The sequence below is a fragment of the Aotus nancymaae genome, unplaced genomic scaffold (assembly GCF_030222135.1).
Source record: "Aotus nancymaae isolate 86718 unplaced genomic scaffold, 86718_ANA_hifiasm-v0.15.2.pri h1tg000011l, whole genome shotgun sequence".
Taxonomy (NCBI): Eukaryota; Metazoa; Chordata; class Mammalia; order Primates; family Aotidae; genus Aotus; species Aotus nancymaae.
Window position 1 is genome coordinate 64623651 of NW_026988422.1, and position 19847 is coordinate 64643497.

Consider the following 19847-nt stretch of genomic DNA (forward strand, 5'->3'; position numbering starts at 1 on the left):
AGACTCTTTAACATGCCTTGTTTGCCACAATTTCATTGAATGGGAGCAGAATGGCAACCAAACCAAGGCTAACAGACTTTGTCCTAGAATTCCCACATCAAGTAGGAAGCATGAAATAACTTAGAGACCTGATGATAGTTCCTGCAGCTATTAGTCATGGTGTGTTAGTAGAACACAATCTCAGAAAGTTATTCCCTAAATGCCTTCCAAAGTCTTGGTTCTTCATGCAGATAATTTTCGCCAACTGTAATGACGGTGAAAGAATGAAACTAAAGAATTTCCAGAAGAACCAGAATTTATCCTTTAAGTTTAACTTTGGTTTGGATTGAATGTTCCTTAAAAATAAACCTTCACCTGATTCTTATTTTCATTTTAATTCCATGGGCTGGTGATTTCAGTGTCAGGGATCGAGTTCTTAGAATCTGTTTATGTGGTGTGAATACAGAAACGGTCTGATTCCGAGTTTTAGGATCATGATCAGAGTTTTGATACAAAGTCAAAACCTCGCTAAGCCACGTGTTATTTTTTGAAGCATAGAAATTGGACTTTGCAAACAATCTAAATCCTTTTGTTTGAGAAATTTTAAGTATTGAGTTTCTTGCCATGAAGTTTTACACTGTATCTAGAAAGTTTCTTTGAAAAATTGCTCTGTAAACCTAAGGCTGACTAAGAAGTTGGCTAGTGAAAGGGAAAAATGGTAATTATGTTTTGTGGCAAGGGGGAATAAAAGGAAGGGGAAAAGTAATTATTGTCCATTTAACATTTTATATTAAATTTCTAATGCACAATTTTCAAGACTGGCAAGAGTTTTGGGTTGTTTTAACCAAATATAGTTACAATATTAGATACACGCTCTAAATCCAGTATGTGAATATCACCTCTTTAAAAATTTTTAAAAATTTTAAACTGATAAATATATGTATTTATGGTGTACATGATGCTTCGGAATATGAATATATTGTGGAATGGCTAAATGATGCTAATTTACATATGTATTACCTTACATATCATTTTTTGTGGTGAGAGCACTTCGAATCTGCTGTCCTGGAAATTTACAAGTGCACAATGTTATTAACTATAGTTACCATGTTGTACAATAGATATCTTAAACTTAGTCCTCCTCTGTAACCGAAATTTTGTATCCTTTCACCAACATTTCCTCGACTCCTCATTCCCCCATTCCCAACCAGTAATCATCATCCTACTCTGCTTCTATAGTTCAGTGTTTTTAGATTCTGCATATTAGCGAGATCATGTGGTATCTCTCTTTGTTGTCCTGGCCAGTTTCACTTAACATAACATACTCTAGTTTCATCCATGTTGTTGCAACTGCCAGGATTTCTTTCTTTTTTAAGGCTGAATAGTATTCCATTGTGTATATATGCCACTTTTTTAAAAAAATCCATTCATCTGTAGATAGACAGTTCAGCTGATTCCAAATCTTGTCTACTGTGAATAATGCTGCAATAAAAATGGGAATGCAGATATCTCTTCCACATACTGATTTCATTTCTTTGAATATATACCCAGAAGAGGGATTGCTGAATCATATGGTAGTTCTATTTTTAAGTTTTTCAGGAGCTTCCATACTGTTTTCCATAGTGGCTGTCCCAATTTGCAATCCTACCAAATCTCCCCAAGTGTTCCATTTTCTCCACACCTTCACCAACATTTATTTCTTTTCTTTGTGTTGATAACCACCCTAACAGATTTAAGGTGATCTCTCACTATGGTTTTGATTTGTATTTCCCTGTTGATTAATGACGTTGAGCATTTTCAAATATTTCTATTGGCCATTTGTATTTCTGTATGTCTTCTTTTGAGGAGTGTCTCCAGATCCTTTACCCATTTTTATTCGATTATCTGTTTTCTTGCTATTTTGTTTGTTTCTCATATATATTGGCTATTAACCCCTCACTAGATATACAGTTTACAAATATTTTCTCCTTGTTCATAGGCTGCCTTTTCATTTTGTTTTTTCCCTTGTTATGTAAAAGCTTTTTAATTTGATGTAATTCCACCTTTTGTTTATTTGCTTCCTTTTACTGTCTGTGCTTTGGGGGTCATATTTAAAAAATTATTGTCAAGGAGCTTTCCCCTTTGTTTTCTTCAAGATTAATGTCAAAGAGATTTTCCCTCTGTTTTCTTCTAGTTTGAGGTCTTATGTTTGGATTTTTAAATCCATTTTGAGTTGATTTTTATATATGGTATAGGGGTCTAGTTTCTTTTTTTGGCATGTGGATATACAGTTTTCCTAACAGCACTTATTGAAAAGACTATCAATGTATTAAAGAAAAGTTTTGATTTGTTTTATCCAAACACAGGTACAATGTTAGATGTGTGTTGGAAACCAGCATGTGAATGTCACCTCAACAAATTTTAATAACAGAGGGATGGGAACGGTAAGGGGATGAGGAAATAAACAGAATGTAGGATTTAACAATCAATGGGATATTAACATATTTATGCCTGAGGTTGCAATTTATTTGAATTTTTGCAATCAGACCTTGGCAATGACTTTGAGCAGTAGGCTATAAATAACTCCCACACGCTTAGCGTTCCAATAATAGAACACTAGGCATAAATGGGTTTAAGGGCACTTGAGGTCACAGATATAAGCTAAGAAGGGAATTAAATGAGGGTAATGCCTTGCTTTTGCTCATTTTCTTTTTCTTTTATTTTTTTACTTTTTTTTAATTTATAATTTTCAACACAGGAACATAGAGCTTTTTCTCATTTTAAAAATTTCAACTAATTCTGATGTTCTTCTAACATTCTGTGATTAAAGAATGGTAAATTTGCATGGTGGAAGATGAGATTGGGCACCAGGATAATGGACCCAGGGAGCTCAGTAGAGCTCCCAGTAACCTAAGAGCACCAGGAGTATGTAAGGAGTGGAGAGAGTGCACAAAGTAAAACCTGACCCACTTCACAATTTCAGCTAAAGTCAATCCTGCCTGGCACTTCAGAGTTTTATTTCTCAAAACGTGACTCCAGAACAGCTTGCACCCAAATTCCCTGTGGGTCTGTTAAAAATGTAAGTTCCCAGAAGACACTCTAAACAGAACCCATTCTCAGAATCCATTCCCAGTGGAGTCATAACAATGGGAATGGGTTCCGAGAAGATGCATTTCAAACAAATAGCCCAGGTAATTGTTAGGTAGTCTCATGATTGAACCTCTGCACCAAAGAGTGGAAAGTATAAGTTAGAAAAGAATTTATATGTACCACACACAAAAATAGCCAGTGCTCAGGCCTCTACATCTCATTTGCGGTGTCACTTCCCCTGGGAAGCCTGATCACCCCAAATGCCATATTGTATGATTCTTTTTTTTGAGCCAGAGTGTCGCTCTGTCACCCAGGCTGGATTGCAATGGCACAATCTCCACTCACTGCAACCTCCGCCTCTTTGGTTCAAGCATTTCTCCTGCCTCAGCCTCCCTAGTGGCTGGGATTACAGGCACCTGCCACCTCGCCCAGCTAATTTTTTGTATTTTTAGTAGAGATTAGGTTTTACCATGTTGGCCAGGCAGGTTTCGAACTCCTGACCTCAAGTGATCCATCCACCTTGGCCTCCCAAAGTACAGGAATTACAATAGTACTTAACACACTCTATTGAATTGCTGGCTTTTCTTTCTCTTTAGTCCATGTAATCCACTGTCATTCATCTCCCCTGCTTAACACAGAGCTTAGTTCATAAAAGCTGCCCGATAAATGTTCTTTAAATTAATAAATGACTTCATGTCTTACTGTTCCAAAATATACTCCTTAACCTGCCTGAATACTCTCACTTCACCTTGCCTGTGATTTCATTTGGTATATCTGAGAATTTTAGTTTAAATAATGAAATAAGACAGTTATCCAATGGGGTCAATTAATTCCTTTTCAGTGCTTTTGCAAAGGTTGTAGAACCTTCACTTTTGCAAAGGTTGTAGAACAACTATCCATAGAGAATGAGGAAGCAGTGACGGAGGTAATTTTGAAACACAATTTTTAGAGTTAAATTGGTTCTGGGTGCAGGCAAACTATAAATGGGTAAGTGCTGTGTGGGGGACACCAGCACCGAGGATTTGGAGGGAAGGCCCCAGAGAGTTATGAAAGGGGGTACAGGGGACAGGGAAGAAAAGGAAGATGTAACCTACTTATCTGAAAGTTTTACCAGGAAATGAACCTGCACTCAGGGTCATGGTGGGAGAAAATACTCCTCCTCCTTTGATGGCTGTGACCTCCTCATATCCTGAACACAGAGCTCAAGCTGCTCCTAGTCCTACTACATGAATAAGTGAAATACGCTTTGAGGAACTGGTCTGAGAATTTGATCACCCCATGAAAAAATGCACGCAAAATCCCAGAAAACATTTCAAAACTTTTAGAATCCAAGCAACTCAGAAATTGAGCAAAGCCAAGATTAGATTTGTCTTACAAATCAACTTAGTGAAAGCAGATGTTAGTCGTGAAGACAAAGGTCAGGACGCTAGAGACATAACAAGAGATATTTCATGAGAAGGAAACTAGATGTGGATTGAAAGGCAGACAAAATGAAAAGAAAAGGCACATGGACTTTTTAAGCAATTGTAACAGAATGACCAAATTTCCCAAACCCCAAACATATGATAAATCATATAACACAAATAGGCTCACTCCAAATTGGTGGCATGCAACATGGCGAAACCTGTCTCTACTAAAGATACAAAAATCAGCTGGGCATGGTGGTGGGTGCCTGTAGTCCCAACTACTCAGGAGGCTGAGACAGGAGAATTGCTTAAACCCAGGAGACAGAGGTTACAGTGAGCTGAGATTGTACCACTGCGCTTCAGCCTGGGTGACAGAGCAAGACTCTATCTTTAAAAAAAAAAATTTGGTGGCATGAGCTATATATAGTGATGGTGACTCCAGTTTTGCCAAGATAAAAGCAACATTGAACAGGCAAGAAAATGTGGATGGGTTGGTGCAAGCCAATCATCAATTCTCAAATAAAATAACATTTATTAAACATGTGTCTCGTGTGCGTGTGTTATACTTAGTCACATAAAAGATATTTAATAAACATTCTTGAATGGATAAATGACTGAACGAGCAGCTACTATGTGTCAGATGCTAGAAATAGCTAAAATGTTCTAAAAGACTATGGGGAATTAGTAATTCCCTTTAGAACAGGGGTCCCCAAGCCTGGGGACATGAACCAGTACCTGTCCATGGTCTGTTAGAAACCAGGCCACACAGAGGAAGTGAGTGGTAGGTGAGTGAGTGAAGCTTCATCTGTATTTACAGCTGCTCCCATCACTCACATTACTACCTGAGCCCTGCCTCCTGTCATATCAGCAGTGGCATTAGATTCTCATAGGGACAGGAACCCAATTGTGAACTGCACATGCAAGGGATCTAGACTGTGTGTTCCTTATGAGAATCCAATACCTGATGATCTGACGTGGAACTGAGGCAGTGATGCTAGCACTCGGGAGCTGCTGCAAACACAAATTAACACTGGCAGAGAGGTCTGAATGCAGAGACCATAATAAATCTATTGCTTAGAGACTCATATCAAAAACCCTAAAAGTGAGTGGCAAGTGACAAATAAGATGTATCTGGTGGCAGGCTTTATAGTGGCAAGTGAGTTGATGTGCTTCAATTGTACAGCTGCATCTGGTATCCTTAAAGGTATGTTTGAAACAATCTCAAATCTCCCTACGTTCTGGGTTGAAGTCAAGGCAGAGTATTCTGTGGTTGCCACAAAAGCACTGGAAAGCCTGCTTCCGTTTCCAGCATCCTATCTTTGTGAAGCAGGGTTTTCTGCTGTGACAGCAACCAAAAGGATACTACAGAATAGACTGGACACAAGCGACACACTTCAGGTATCACTGTCTCCCATCACCCACAGATGGGACCATCTAGTTGTAGGAAAACAAGCTCAGGGATCCTGCTGACTCTACGTTATGGTGAGTTGCTTAATTATTTCATTACATATTACCATGCAATCATAATAGAAATAAAATGCACTCAATGTAATATGCTTGAATCATCCCAGAACCATCCCCCCAACCCTGTGGAAAATTGTCTTCCATGAAACTGGTCCCTGGTACCAAAGAAACTGAGAACCACTGCTTAGAATGTGCCACTTTGCTGATGAGTCAACCACCGAGGCTCAGCTTCAGTGTTCCCTCCCCTGTAAACTCTACTATCACCCTAATTAATTACTATTCCACTGAAGAGCTCATTACACCATCTTACACTGGTTAGATGTTTTACCTGCTCATCTTCATCACTAGGATAAGGGGAAAAAAGATTCTGGGTTTGTTCCGTATTTGTTTTCTCCAAATCTGCTTGTATTAGGAAAAGGGAGAAAGGAACGGTTTAAGAAGGAGAAGAGAGGATAGGAAGCAGGGAAAGGAGAGTAAAGCGAGGTAAATCATGTTCTTTTACCCCAAGGAAACTATATTGCACGGTAGGTTTGTTGTTAGATAACTGAGACCCTGATTCTACATTACATTAATGGACATTGTTTAATTACATGTATTGCTTTACAACTCTGGAAAGAAACGTATAAATTTAAAATGTTTTAGATCAATTCTTTATTTTTACGACATTTCTTAGAGCACATTGAAACCACTCAGCATACTTTTAAATATGTGAAATGTATGATCTGAGTCATGATAAAAAAGAAATTTTATAGGTAACAGTATCAGTAAATACGTGTCTGCACTTTCAGCCATGACCTACTTTTATTCTTTTCAGAGTTTACAACCTCAGTTATCAACAACTGACATTACTCAATAGTTAGCATATGGCATCCAATGCATGGACCTGAAAGTAGGCTTTAAAATTACAGTAATTACTGTGGGCATGATAATTTTATGTGTCAACTTGTGTTGTGTGCCACAGAGTGTCCAGATACTTGGTCAGAGTATTGTGGGTGTGGCTAAGGGGTTGTCTTCAATGAGATTAACATTTGCATTAGCAGACTGAGTGCTATGATCTGAATGTTTGTGTCCTCCTCTTCCCAAAATTCATATATTGAAACTAACCCTTAATATGGTGGTATTAAGATGTGGGGCATTTGGGAGATGATTGGGCCATGAGGGTGGAGCCCTCATTAATGAAGTTATTAAGGAGATTACTGCCCTTAGAAAAGAGCACAAGAAGCCTATGTGCCCCTCCTGCTATCTAAGGACACAGCTAGAAGGCACAAAAGAGCGAGTCCTCACCCGAAACTGAATTTGCTGTGCGTATGTGGAGATCTCTTGTTGCCTTGATCTTGGGCTTCCCAGCTTTTAGAAAGTGAGAAATACATTTCTATTGTCCATAAATTACCCAGTTTAAGGTATTCTGTTATAGCAGCTCAATTGACTAAGACACTGAGTAAAGCAGATTGACCTGAATAGGCTACAAATGGAAAGGGAAACTCTTCCTGCCTGACTGCGCGATCTGAGACATCAGTCTTTTTCTGTCTTCTGACTCAAACTAAACATCAGCCCTTTGGAGGTCTCAAGCCTACTGGCTTTCAGACTGCAACTCACACCATTGTTTCTTCTTTGTCTCTAGCTTGCTGAGTGCAGATTTTGAGACTTCTCCACCACCAAAATTATGTGAGTTAATTCCCTATAATAAATCTCTGCAGACATAGATAGGTAGATAGATAGATAGATAGATAGATAAATGATATATAGATCAATCCTGGGATCTATTAGTCTACTATCTCTAGAGAGAAAGGGAGAGACCTACACATACACACACACACGTGACCTTTGAACAATGCAGGGGTTAGGGGTGCCGACTGCTCTTGCAGCTAAAAATTCACATAAACTTTTGGCTTCCCACAAATTTAACTACTAGCAGCCTACTGTTAACCAGAAGCCTTGCCAGTAACATAAATAGTCAATTAATACATATTTTGTGTGTTATATGTATTATACAGTGTATTCTTACAATAAAATGAGACAGAGAAAAGAAATGTTATAAAGAAAAGGAAGAGAAAATACATTTACTATTCATTAAGTGGAAATGGATCATTGCAAAGACCTTCATCCTTGTTGTCTTCACATTGAGTAGGCTGAGAAGAAGGAGAAAGAAGAGGGATTAACCTTGCTGTCTCAGGGGTAGCAGAGGCAGAAGAGGTAGAGGAGGTGGAAGGGGAGGTAGCAGAGACAGATACAATTGGTGTAACTCTACAAAAAAATTGTAATTTGTCTGACTTTTTTGCTTTTGCATTTCCCTAAAAATGTTTCTATATAGCACCAATCCTTCCACCATTTACTTTAGTTTCAGTGACCATATCACAGAAGGTTCCATGGCATAAAGCAATCTTGAATACTCAGAACCCTTCTGCCAGATTGTCTAATGTTAATTTATTTTCTGGCACTGTTTCTTCTATAACTTCTTCATCATCATCTGGCACTGGTTTGGAAGCACTCATCTCCATCAAGTCATCTGTTAATTCCTCTGGTGTGTCTATTATTTCTTGAATTTCTCCAACATCCCTATCTTGACATTCTTCACACATTCCTCTCCTATTTTTTTGTTTTTTGCCATACTCATAATCTCTTTTATGATTTTCTTAATTGGCTCTGTCGTAAATCTTGTGAAGTCATGCACAATTTGTTTGGACAAGGTTTTCTTCAGCAGGAATGTATCGTTTTTGGCTTGATGGTTTTCACAGCTTTTTCTGTAACCATGATAGCATATTCAATGATGTAGTCCTTCTATACTTTCATGATGTTCTCTTTATCAAGTATACTAGTCTGTTTTCATGCTGCTGATAAAGACATACCCAAGACTAGGCAATTTACAAAAGAAAAAACCTTAATAGACTTACAGTTCCATGTGGCTGGGGAAGCCTCACAATCATGGTGGAAGGCAACAAGGAGCAAGTCACGTCTTACATGGATGATGGCAGACAAAGAGAGCTTGTGCAGGGAAACTTTTATTTTTAAAACCATCAGATCTTGTGAGACTGATTCGCTATCATGAGAACAACATGGGAAAGACCTACCCCCATCATTCAATTACCTCCCACTGAGTCCCAACACATGGGAATTCAAGGTGAGATTTTGGTGAAGACACAGCCAAATCATACCATCAGGGTTCTCTCACGCAGTGTTGATAATCCTTGCCAGGGTACTGTGTTTAATGAGCCTTAGGACCCTGATATAGAGAGTAAATTAAAGACGTGTGTTTGGGGACAAGTAGACCACTTTAGCACCTTCAGTGTTTAATTCATAGAGTTCTGGGTGGCCAGGGGCATCGTTCAATATCAAAAGAATCTTAAATGGCAATCTTTTACCATCAAGGTACTTTCTGACTTGAGGGACAAAGCATAAAATGGAGTCAATCTAGAAAAAGGGTTCTCATTGTGCAGGCCTTCCTGTAGAACCAATAGATTGGCAGGTGATGTTTAACTTTTCCTTTCAAGGCTCCGGGGTTAGCTGCTTTATAGATAAGGGCAGTCCTTATCATAAACCTAACTGCATTTGCCAAAAACCATAGAGGTAGCCCATCTCTTCCTGCCTTCAATCCTGGTGTTCACTTCTTTTTCTTACTAATAAATGTCCTTCATGGAATTTTTTTTTCAGAATAGGGCACCTTTATTTGCATTAAAAAACTATTTGGTACACCTACTATGTACCCCCAAAATTTTAAAAAATTAAAATCGATTTAGGCAGATGTTCTTTCTTCTCAGTGATTTTCTTAATGGTGCCCGGGAACTCATCTGCTGCCTCTTGGACGGCAAAGGCTGATTCTCCTGTTATCTTTTCATTTTTAAAACTAAACATCTTTCTAAAACTATGACACCATCTTTTGCTGGCATTAAATTCTCCAGCTTTAGTTTCTTTATCTTCCTTTTGCTTTGCTTTGTTATATGACTTCATTTTTTTTCAAATAATAATAGTCTTTATGTATGCCTTTCTTTTTTTTTTTCTTTTTCTTTTCTTTTTTTTTTTTGAGACAGTCTTCCTCTGTCGCCAGGCTAGAGTGCAGTGGTGTGATCTTGGCTCACTGCAACCTCCACCTTTCAGGTTCAAGCAATTCTCCTGCCTCAGCCTCCCAAGTAGCTGGGACTACAAGTATACACCATCATGCCTGGCTAATTTTTTGTATTTTAGTAAAGACGGGATTTTGCTGTGTTGGCCAGGATGGTCTTGATCTCCTGACCTTGTGATCTACCCCCTTGGCCTCCCAAAGGGCTGATATTACAGGCGTGAGCCACTGGACCCGGCCAGGTATGCCTTTTTTATAGCAATTCTGCACCCACATAAAAGCTCCATTTTCAATACGAGATAAAATGTATTTTGTAAAAAGTATAAGCTTTTTATACCTGCTGGTGTGGCTGCAGTGACAGCCTCATGAATTTTCTTTCTTTTTAAACAATGGTCCTTATACTAGATTCATTTATCTTGAAACAGCAGGCAATCACAGCTGCAGACCTCAATCTATAGTAAATATCAAGCAATTCAACTTTTTCTTGTCATGATTTTTCTCTACTTCTTGGGAGCACTTTCAGCAACACTAATGACACTTTGTATAGATCCCATGGTGTTATTCAAGGTTTACAATATTTCCCTAAATACAATGAAAAATATGTAAGAACCATGAGAGGTCACTTTTTACTGTTATATGCAATTTACTGGAGACACAAAGTGCTTCTACAGAGATAATTGGTAACATGAAATTTTAAGCAGATACTTGCAACACCTGAGCATACCACAATAGCAACAAGAGGTGGCTATGAAATTTTTGCAGTAGTACAGTATGTACTACAGTTAATTTTATGCAGTAATGATTTAATACTTTGATCGCATTTCTCTTGACTGAATGGCACCATGTACAGTCTGTATTTGTGTTTGAAAGTTTTAGTAAATTTTAACTTTTTATAATAGATTTGTATTTTGCCATAACAGATGATAAAATAGAGTCATGTCTACCTAGCTTTTTAAAAAATTTTTTTAAATATTTTCAGGCCTTGTGGTTCAACTGCAAGTTTTAAAAAATTGTTACAAATCTCCAAAGCAGATTTCCGTATGTTTATTTTTCTTAATTGTGTATAATTAAACTTGCAATTCAAGGATTGACTTGAACCCTAACTATTCCAATAGGTAAATCAGTATAAATATGTAGTTATCTTTTTTTAACATGAGAAGAGGTGGGAAGTTGATTTTGGACAAATCTGAAGCTGTTTCTAACTAAATCTATAATATTGATTTGTTTCCTTGATACTTGTATATCACATAAAAATAAAATATAATAGACAGTACATTAAACTAGGAGCCCAGAAACTTTGGTTCTAGGATTAAATTTTTATTAAAAATTGTATGTGAGACATTCAACAAATCACTGAACCTTCTGGACTTGAGTTCCCTCACTTTGAAAGTGAAAGGATGAAATACTTAGTTTCAGTATACTAAAGACATCTTGATCGCTAAAATGCTTTCTGGAAATAAGCCAAAAGCAACAAGGAAATTTAGCAATACACACTCCCATTTGTAATTATTAGAAAATCTCATTAACGTCAACCATAATATATACATAGAAAGGCTGGCAAGTATAGTGAAATTGGACCAGAGAGAGGGAAGACACTGAAAGGAGATGGTTACTGGAGCTCAAAGGATGACAGTGCCGAGTTCTTTGACGTAGGTGATACACATCAAGGTAAGACATGATAGAACAAGATGGATGGCCCCAAGGAGCTCCTAAAACCCCACAAGATACCCCTCCATTGCAGGGGATGTGATGACAAATGAAAACAAATGCAGACAAGCTAACTCTCCAAGAAACTATCTGTTTGGAAGACCAGATGAGAAACTGAATGATAAGCAGCTTGAGGCTGTCAATCTTTATTCTCCATTGAATGTAAACTCCATGGAGGCAGAGACTTTTTTCTGATGTATCTATTGCTATATTCTCCAAACCTAGAGCAGTACCTGGCACAAAGTAGGTGCACAATAAATATTTATATGATGGATGGATGAGTAAAGAGAGTTTACAGCTAAACCACACAATTGACATGCTTGTATGTGTGTTTGCTACGAGCTAAAAAGTCTTTCTACTATCACAGAGCACTTCTCTGCCCCTTCCATATTCTCATACATTATGATGTCACCTCCAGAGAAAAATCCCCTCATTATCAAAAAGGAATTAACATAGGATTTATGTAAAAATAGCCCTATTTACATAAAGAAGAAAAGCAACAGAATAAATAAAAATCATATAAAGGACAACCACCAAAATTTTTTTATTGCCCTAGAGTAGATAAAACTTGTGACCAAAGTTATCTGTGAGTTCATAAAACTTAATGAATAAGGTGATCTTTCTGAATTAAGACTCCAAAGCTAATATACAAAATCTGAAGTTAAAAAAAGATAATAAATTTTTTTTAAAAATTACTTGGCAGATCTTGGGATAGAAGTAAAAGAGCAAAATAAAAGCATCTAAGAAATAAAGGCTTTGGGTCAGGCGTGGTGGCTCATGCCTGTAATCTCAGTACTTTGGGAGGCTGAGGCTGGTGGATCACCTGAGGTCAGAAGCTCGAGATCAGCCTGGCCAACATGGTGAAACCCCAGTCTCTACTAAAAATACAAAAATTAGCTGGGCATGGCAGTGGACACCTATAATCCCAGCTATTTTGGAGACTGAGGCAGGAGAATTGCTTGAACCCAGGAGGCAGAGGTTGCAATGAGCTGAGATTCCACCATTGCACTCCAGCCTGGCTGGAGTGAAACTCCATCTCAAAAAAGAAAGGAAGGAAAGAAGGAAGGGAGGGAGGGAGGAAGAAGGAAGGAAGGAAGGAAGGAAGGAAGGAAGGAAGGAAGGAAGGAAGGAAATAAAAGCTTTGATGTAAATGACAATGTTGCCTATGTTGAAAATATAAGTCAAAACATTCACGACATCTTTAGAAAATGGAGCAAAATGAAATAGAAAGAATAAAGCTTATAGTAGGAAAATATTGGAGATCTAGAACAAAGAGGAAATTGTACAGGTATAACACATTGGGTTTTTATTAGAAATTATATGTGAAACATTCAGCATTCTTGTTTTTAAAGACAAGAACAGAACAAATGGAGAACAAAAATATCCACAGTTATATCAAAAAAACCTCCTGAAGTAAAAGATTTGAATCTGTAGAATTAAAGGACACACAATATTCCAGCCGACATATTCATTAATATCCATGCATAATCTAGTAAAGTTAAGGAACTTCAAAGAAAAATAAAGAACCCAAGAATATCCAAAAAAGGTGAGAGAATAAATATCTTATCTGAAAAGCAAGAGAATTAAGCTAGCTTCAAATTTCTCTACATTCAGTGCTAGGAATAATGAAATCACCAAGTTCTCAGGGAAATAAAGTGTGACCCCTAAATTATATACCCAGACACACTGGGTATATATTTATATTTACTCTGTTCTTATATCCAATAACTTTTTTTATTTATTCTGTTCTTATATCCAATAACTTTTTATCTTGTTCTTATATCCAATAACTTTTTCTGTTCTTTCCAATAACTGTTCTTATATCCAATAACTTTCTTTCTGTTCTTATTTATTCTGTTCTTATATCCAATAACTTTTTCAAATGTGTAAAATGTAGGGGAAAAAACCTACATGAGCTTTAAAAAAGCTGTTAGCCAACTAGGTCAACCAAGATATAAATGATGAGCTATGAGCATTAAGTTATTTTTATTTAAAACTAAGGTTAAAATGACGTCAGGAAATTAGGGTTTATAGAACAGAATAGAAATGTAATAAGTTATCACTTTATAAAAATAATATAACTAACAAAAATCAGGAGTAAGAGGAAAATCAAAATGGGAGGTAGTTTAAGTACCGATCTTCTAATTTTTTAAAATATATTGTTTAAGGCTGATCTAAGATTAAGCACACAGCTAACCAAAATGAGTGTAGCAGAAAAGAAAAGCAAGAAGATGGAAGTAACTGGACATATTCTAAAAGCATCATTCAGAGTGGGAGATTAATAGGTACTGTTTAAAGAAAGGGAGACCTTACGATATTACAGACAGTTGTATCTTACAAAGTAACAAAGAAATTACTAGAGGAACTCATGTGGATTGTAAGCCTTTCATAGTATAAAAAACTGACCTTAGAAATCACAGACCAATGGTAAAATATTAAAAACAAAGTGTAATGAACTTATCCTTTCAGGAATGTTGGTTTACATCACATAAACCACTCCTGGTAAGAAAAATGAGCAAAGCAAGGTAAAAAAAAACTTTTTTTATCTCACAGTAGTAAAGAATTAGAGGAGAAAAAGGTAAGTCAGAAAAGTAAATCCTAGGAATGTGATTCTAGAGGAGGTAATTAAAGGAAGAGTTGAGCAGAGGTTTGGCAGTGCTATAGGGCTAGATAGTCAGAAAAAAAAAATCTATCAAGAAGGGATCTCTGATAAATCCCCTACATTGAGTTGGGATCCCAAAGGGCTCCATCTAGTAGTAAGGGGTAGCTGAGAAAAAACCTGGGACTGAAGTTCAGTTTTCAACCATCTTAGTTTCTCTAATTGGATTACAGTAACATAAGATTGCTAGTGCCTCTAACCAACTGCCATGAGCAAATGAAAATCCTCCCAGGAACTATAATTTTAGGCTTCAAATGATTTCAACACTTTTTATGTACAACATCTTGCACACAATAAAAAGTAACCAGACAAATAAGAAGAGAAGATGATGTAATAAAAAATTAAGAGAAACATCAGCAACAGAAATGAATGCACAGGAGATTCAGAATATGAATTATCAGACATTTTATAATTTTTAATTGAGAAAATTTTTTTAAAACTCAAAATGGATTATTTGAAACGACTAATAAAATTGATAAACCTCTGGTAAGGTTGATCAAGGAAAAAAAGAATCAGAAATAAAAAAAGATGTCTATTATCACAGAGTTTATGGACATTTTCAAATTATGTTATTTAAAGATATTAACTTTATGTCTCTAAATTTGAAATTTTAACAAAATGGACAAATTCCTATAAAAATACAATTTACCAAAACTGACACATGAAGAAATAGAAAATATGAATCATTCTGTAACCTTTAAAGGAATTAAAAACCATTACAAAGGCCATCGTGATTTCCCCAGTTATTTCACTCCCTTTTCCTGTGTAAAACTTACTTCAAAATCTTTGAGAAAGCATTCCTTATTTCACCAATAGGAGTCTTTGGGGTTTTTTTTTTTTCATTATTATTATGAGGACATATTTTCCCTTCTTCATCTTATTTAACTCAGTGTTATAAAACTGTTCTGTGATTTACTTTTGAGGATTATATATATTAGTTTCTCATCTGTATTTCATACCCTAGGAGTTCAGACCAAATAGCATTATAGTGAAGGGAGACTGGGAGAAAAGAGGGAGACAGGGAAGGAGAGCGAAAAGAGAGCTATCCTGATTTGGATTGTTACAGTTCTGTATCTGCACCCTCAGCAGTTTATTTATAATGGAGAGAAAATAAGTAAAAATACATGTGACTTGATTTTCAGTTTTAAAATGTGTTAATGAGAAAAAAACCAAATCAACCTAGTTCTTCATGCTTACTTTATGGAAATAAAAATTTTCTGTACAGTATGGTAGAAAGGAGTGTGAGCCATTCTGGGAAACTGTTCTTAAGACTACCTGGTGACCTATCAGTTAATCAAAGCATTTGACATTTTTTTCTGAAGAAAAGAGGGTGAAATAATAACTTGGCCTTTCTTAAAAAAATATACCCATGGATTCTGCATCCTTGCCAGTTGTCTATTACATAGTTTGTTGAGACTGCCCAACATTGTCTGGAATTTCCAAGCCTCAGCACTATAAAAATAATTCACTAGAACTGCCTCAAAATAATTTATATTGTGTAATTACTTAACACTGCACCTTGGACTACAGTATGGGATGGATGTGCTAGGAATTATGATGGGTTCAGTGAGAGTTCTGCACAAAGCCTCTTTTGTCATAACTGCCAGGCTCTTGATGTTTAAGAAATTGTGTTGATAGGCTCTAGAAACTTAGGACCTACAGTTACTGGACCATAGTTATTGCAGCACAGAAGGAAGTTGATGGTGGCTGATACAACGTTGGTAAAAATAAGGTCACTGATGTTCCAGTATGAACATTAGAGAGTCCTTAGGGAAAACAAAGAAATTACTTTCGCAAAGAACTTTCAATTGCCTGCTCTCTGATACTAAAACAGAATTGAAAAAATGAACCAAGTTCATTTTTTTTCCTTGTCTCTTGGCTTAAAAGACCACAGAAAACTGATCCTTCACTTAATTTCAAGCAAAAATTGTATTGCTTTTGGTGAAATCCATTTTTTACCTCAAATATTGAACTCAAGGTTATTACATTGAAATATATTTTCTTTAAAAATCTGAAATTTTGGCTTGAATTTTAAAGTAAATTCTAGTTGAATGATTATATGGGATGAAATATTTGAGTATCAATCCTTTTCTCTCTCTCTTGATGAATTAAGACAAATACAAGCACCTTTTAAAAATCAGGCAGGGAAATAAATGCTAATTAAATTATCTTACCTGTGGTCTTTCATTTTATGAAACAAACTTTTCTAAATCAGATAGACTTCACTGAAGAGTGTTTTTGATGATGCTGAATGAAATTGAGTATGACCTCCCAGATACAGATGCATTTGGACTTCTTATCCACTTAATCTTTTTCATTCAAACTGGAAAATCATGTAGCTTCTTTTACTATTTTTTTAATTGAGAGGATTGTTAGGAGAAAATGTGTATGTGGCTTTATTTTTATTTTAATCAACAAGCTTGTCAGTAGGAAATGCATTCTGAATACAGCTTACAAGGAGCAAATGTTCCTTTTTGGTCATGACATTTTTCCGTTATATTGGAGATTTTCCAGGGTATGTCCCATGTTTTAATGCCTTTTACATATAAAATTACAACATGGTAAGACTTCAGACCTCTCTGTAAAAGCTGAGGTATAACGGGAACTAGGATGCTTTGACTGGTTGCCTCAGTTAATAAAACAAGCAGGAAATCTCTGGGGTTTCCTTCCATAGACTTGAATATCCCTTTATGATCTGCATAAACCCTAGTTCTTATAAACCCATTCACCCTCTTGCACCAGGCCAAGGGGAGATGAAAGCTGACCTGTTGGTGACATACGCAGTATTATGCTTAGAAGAGCAGGGGTTTCTTCCATGCTACCCTCCTACTCTTGGGATGAAATCATAATCCAGTTTGTGACCCTACCGTTATATATTAGGAGGAACTACACATATAGGAGACAGCGTGACCCTAGGCTCTGACTAGGTATTTTTGTTTATATTTTGATAAAGAAGTTTATGGAAAAACTTAATTTTAATTGAATAATAATTGGAGGCATGGTAAAAATATTGTGTATTGTCTGTGAATTATTGTTTAATATTTAGAAAAAAAATGAGGCTTTAACTTGAACAAATAAATATATTTTCAGGGCAAATGTATGTTGTTTCTTATTTATTTGCACTTTGGTACTATAGAACACCATTAGGATGTCTTGTTTCAGATTTTAAAAGTAGGTATTAACCCTGTGATCCCTTCATGTGCAAACTAGCTTAGCACCCTGCCCCAGAAGAGCAACCACAGAACCAGTGGATCTATCCCATGCTCCCTTGCATGAACCAGCCTGGCACTTTGCCCACAGGGAACCAGTGCCAGAGCCAGTAAACTAGCCACACAAACCCTAGCAGCCTAAGTCACAGAGGCACTTAAAAGCATCACTGACATTGACTACAGAAATTTCAGAGAGACTACACTACCGTCCCCACCCGGAATGAAAGCCAATGCACTCTACCCATATGACTCCCTAGGACACAGGTTCACTTGAAAGTCTTTCCCTCTGGAAGCTACCATATAAAATTGGAAGAGGCAGCTCTTCCACCAGACGCACAGATATCAACAGAGGGATACAAGAAACATGACACTGCCAAATAAGCACAGCGATTCTCCAGTAACTTAACACAAAGAAATAGAAAATTATGAATCTTAAGGGTACTCAGAAAGATAAAGAGAGCACAGATGGACATGTCAAATACATTGGGAAAATAATTTATAATCTGTATGAGAAATTGAACCAAGAGATAGATATCAATAAAAAGAACCAAACAAACTTCCACTTGAGCAGCCTGAGATGTCACGAGTCGGGGTATTTTCTCCCTCAGCTACTTCTACCACAGCCTTTCTGAGGGTTTTCCTAGCGAGGCCAAGAGGGTCTTTGAGGAAAACTACATCTGGACGTGCCTTGAGGGAAGGTGTCAAATGCAGAAGCATGGAAAAGAGTTACCATTTGGATATGAAACCATTTTTCTAGCCCACCTTAGAGAAGACTGTTGACACACTAGTTGAAATTGTTCCAATAGCCTACCTTGCAAGACACTTCAAATTCAAAGAATTTTCTTTGTAAAAACAAGGGAGGTGTCACAATTTTCCATTTAGATCAACAAATTCAAGTTCTTACCATGGAAAATTCATAGGAGACTGAAGTGATTCTCCTTGCTTGTGGCTCCTTCAGTCCTATCACCAACATACACCTCAGGTTGTTTGAGCTGGCCAAGGACTACACGAATTGAACAGGGAGACATAGAGTTGGCAAAGGCATAATCTCTCCTGCTGGTGATGCATGCAAGAAGAAAGGACTCATTCCTGCCCATCACTGGGTCATCAAGGCAGAACTTGCCACCAAGAATTCCAAATCGGTGGAAGTTGATACATGGAAAAGTCTTCAGAAGTCGCGGAAACTATTAAGGTGCTGAGACACCATCGATAGGAATTGAAGGCTAGTAACTGTGATCACCTGCAGAACTCACCTACACTAGAAAGGCCTGGACAGAAGAGGAATTCTGTGAGCTGAACAAAGACAAGATTCTAGTAAAAAGAAATCCTTAGAGCCAAAAACAAAAGGTGCGCCAAAGGTCAAGCTCCTGTGTGGGCAGATTTACTGGAGTCCTTTGGTGTTTCCAATTTGTGGAAAAGTGAAGACATCATCCAAATCATGGCCCGTGACATTATGGGCTCATATGTATTACTCAAGCTGGAGATGCTGAATCTGATGTGCTATGGAAACATTGGAGCAACATTCATGTGGTGAATGAATGGATCACTAATGATATCTCATCCACAAAAATCCAGAGAGCCTTCAGAAGGGGCCAGAGCATTCACTACTTGGTATTAGATCTTGTCCAAGAATACATTGAAAAGCATAATTTGTACAGCTCCAAGAATGAAGACAGGAATGTTGGGGTCATCCTGGCCCCTTTACAGAGAAACACTACAGAAGCTAAGTCATGGAAATTCTACAGCATGATGTTTTGCACTTCCCTCTGAGGGATTTGCAATCTGGATGTTAGTAACTGGGAAAAGAAAGTGCGATCCTGTTGCATAAACTAAAGCTTAAAAGTTTAGTAAAAATCAGTGGTAAGTTAAAATTAGGGGGCTTTTTTCTTTTTATCAGAAGTTGCTAAGATGACTTTTTTCATATCGTTTTTTAAAAAAAAAAAAGTATAAATCTCTTTATCTTTAAAACAAGAGATTAGCAGCACACTAAAACCAGAAGAATTTTCAGTGAAACTAGCTACAAATAAGAAGTCAAAAAGTACAGCCTAGCTCTACCACATAAAAGAAGCAAAGTGTGAAAAGCAAAAGTTCATTTAAAATCTAACTTAGGTTTTGAAGAAAATTGACATTTTGTGCATACCTGCTGCAGGTTCTACAGCCAGCATAGATGAATGAATTCTTACAGTGGTGAGCCTATAAAATGCACCATTCATAAATTATCTCCAGTTACACAAAATAAAGGTTGTGCATACACATGGCAGAAACATTGTACCAACAGTTTGTTCTCTGTGGCACACATC

The 19847-nt window shown here is 36.9% G+C and overlaps 1 protein-coding gene and 1 pseudogene across 1 annotated transcript in view; both read left to right on the plus strand.

The window, feature by feature from the left end:
• Positions 1-19847, plus strand: part of TSHR (thyroid stimulating hormone receptor) — a 160722-nt gene that overhangs the window by 55961 nt on the left and 84914 nt on the right. The gene's annotated exons all lie outside the window — the stretch shown is intronic.
• LOC105734089 (nicotinamide/nicotinic acid mononucleotide adenylyltransferase 1-like) lies at positions 18453-19317 on the plus strand (annotated as a pseudogene).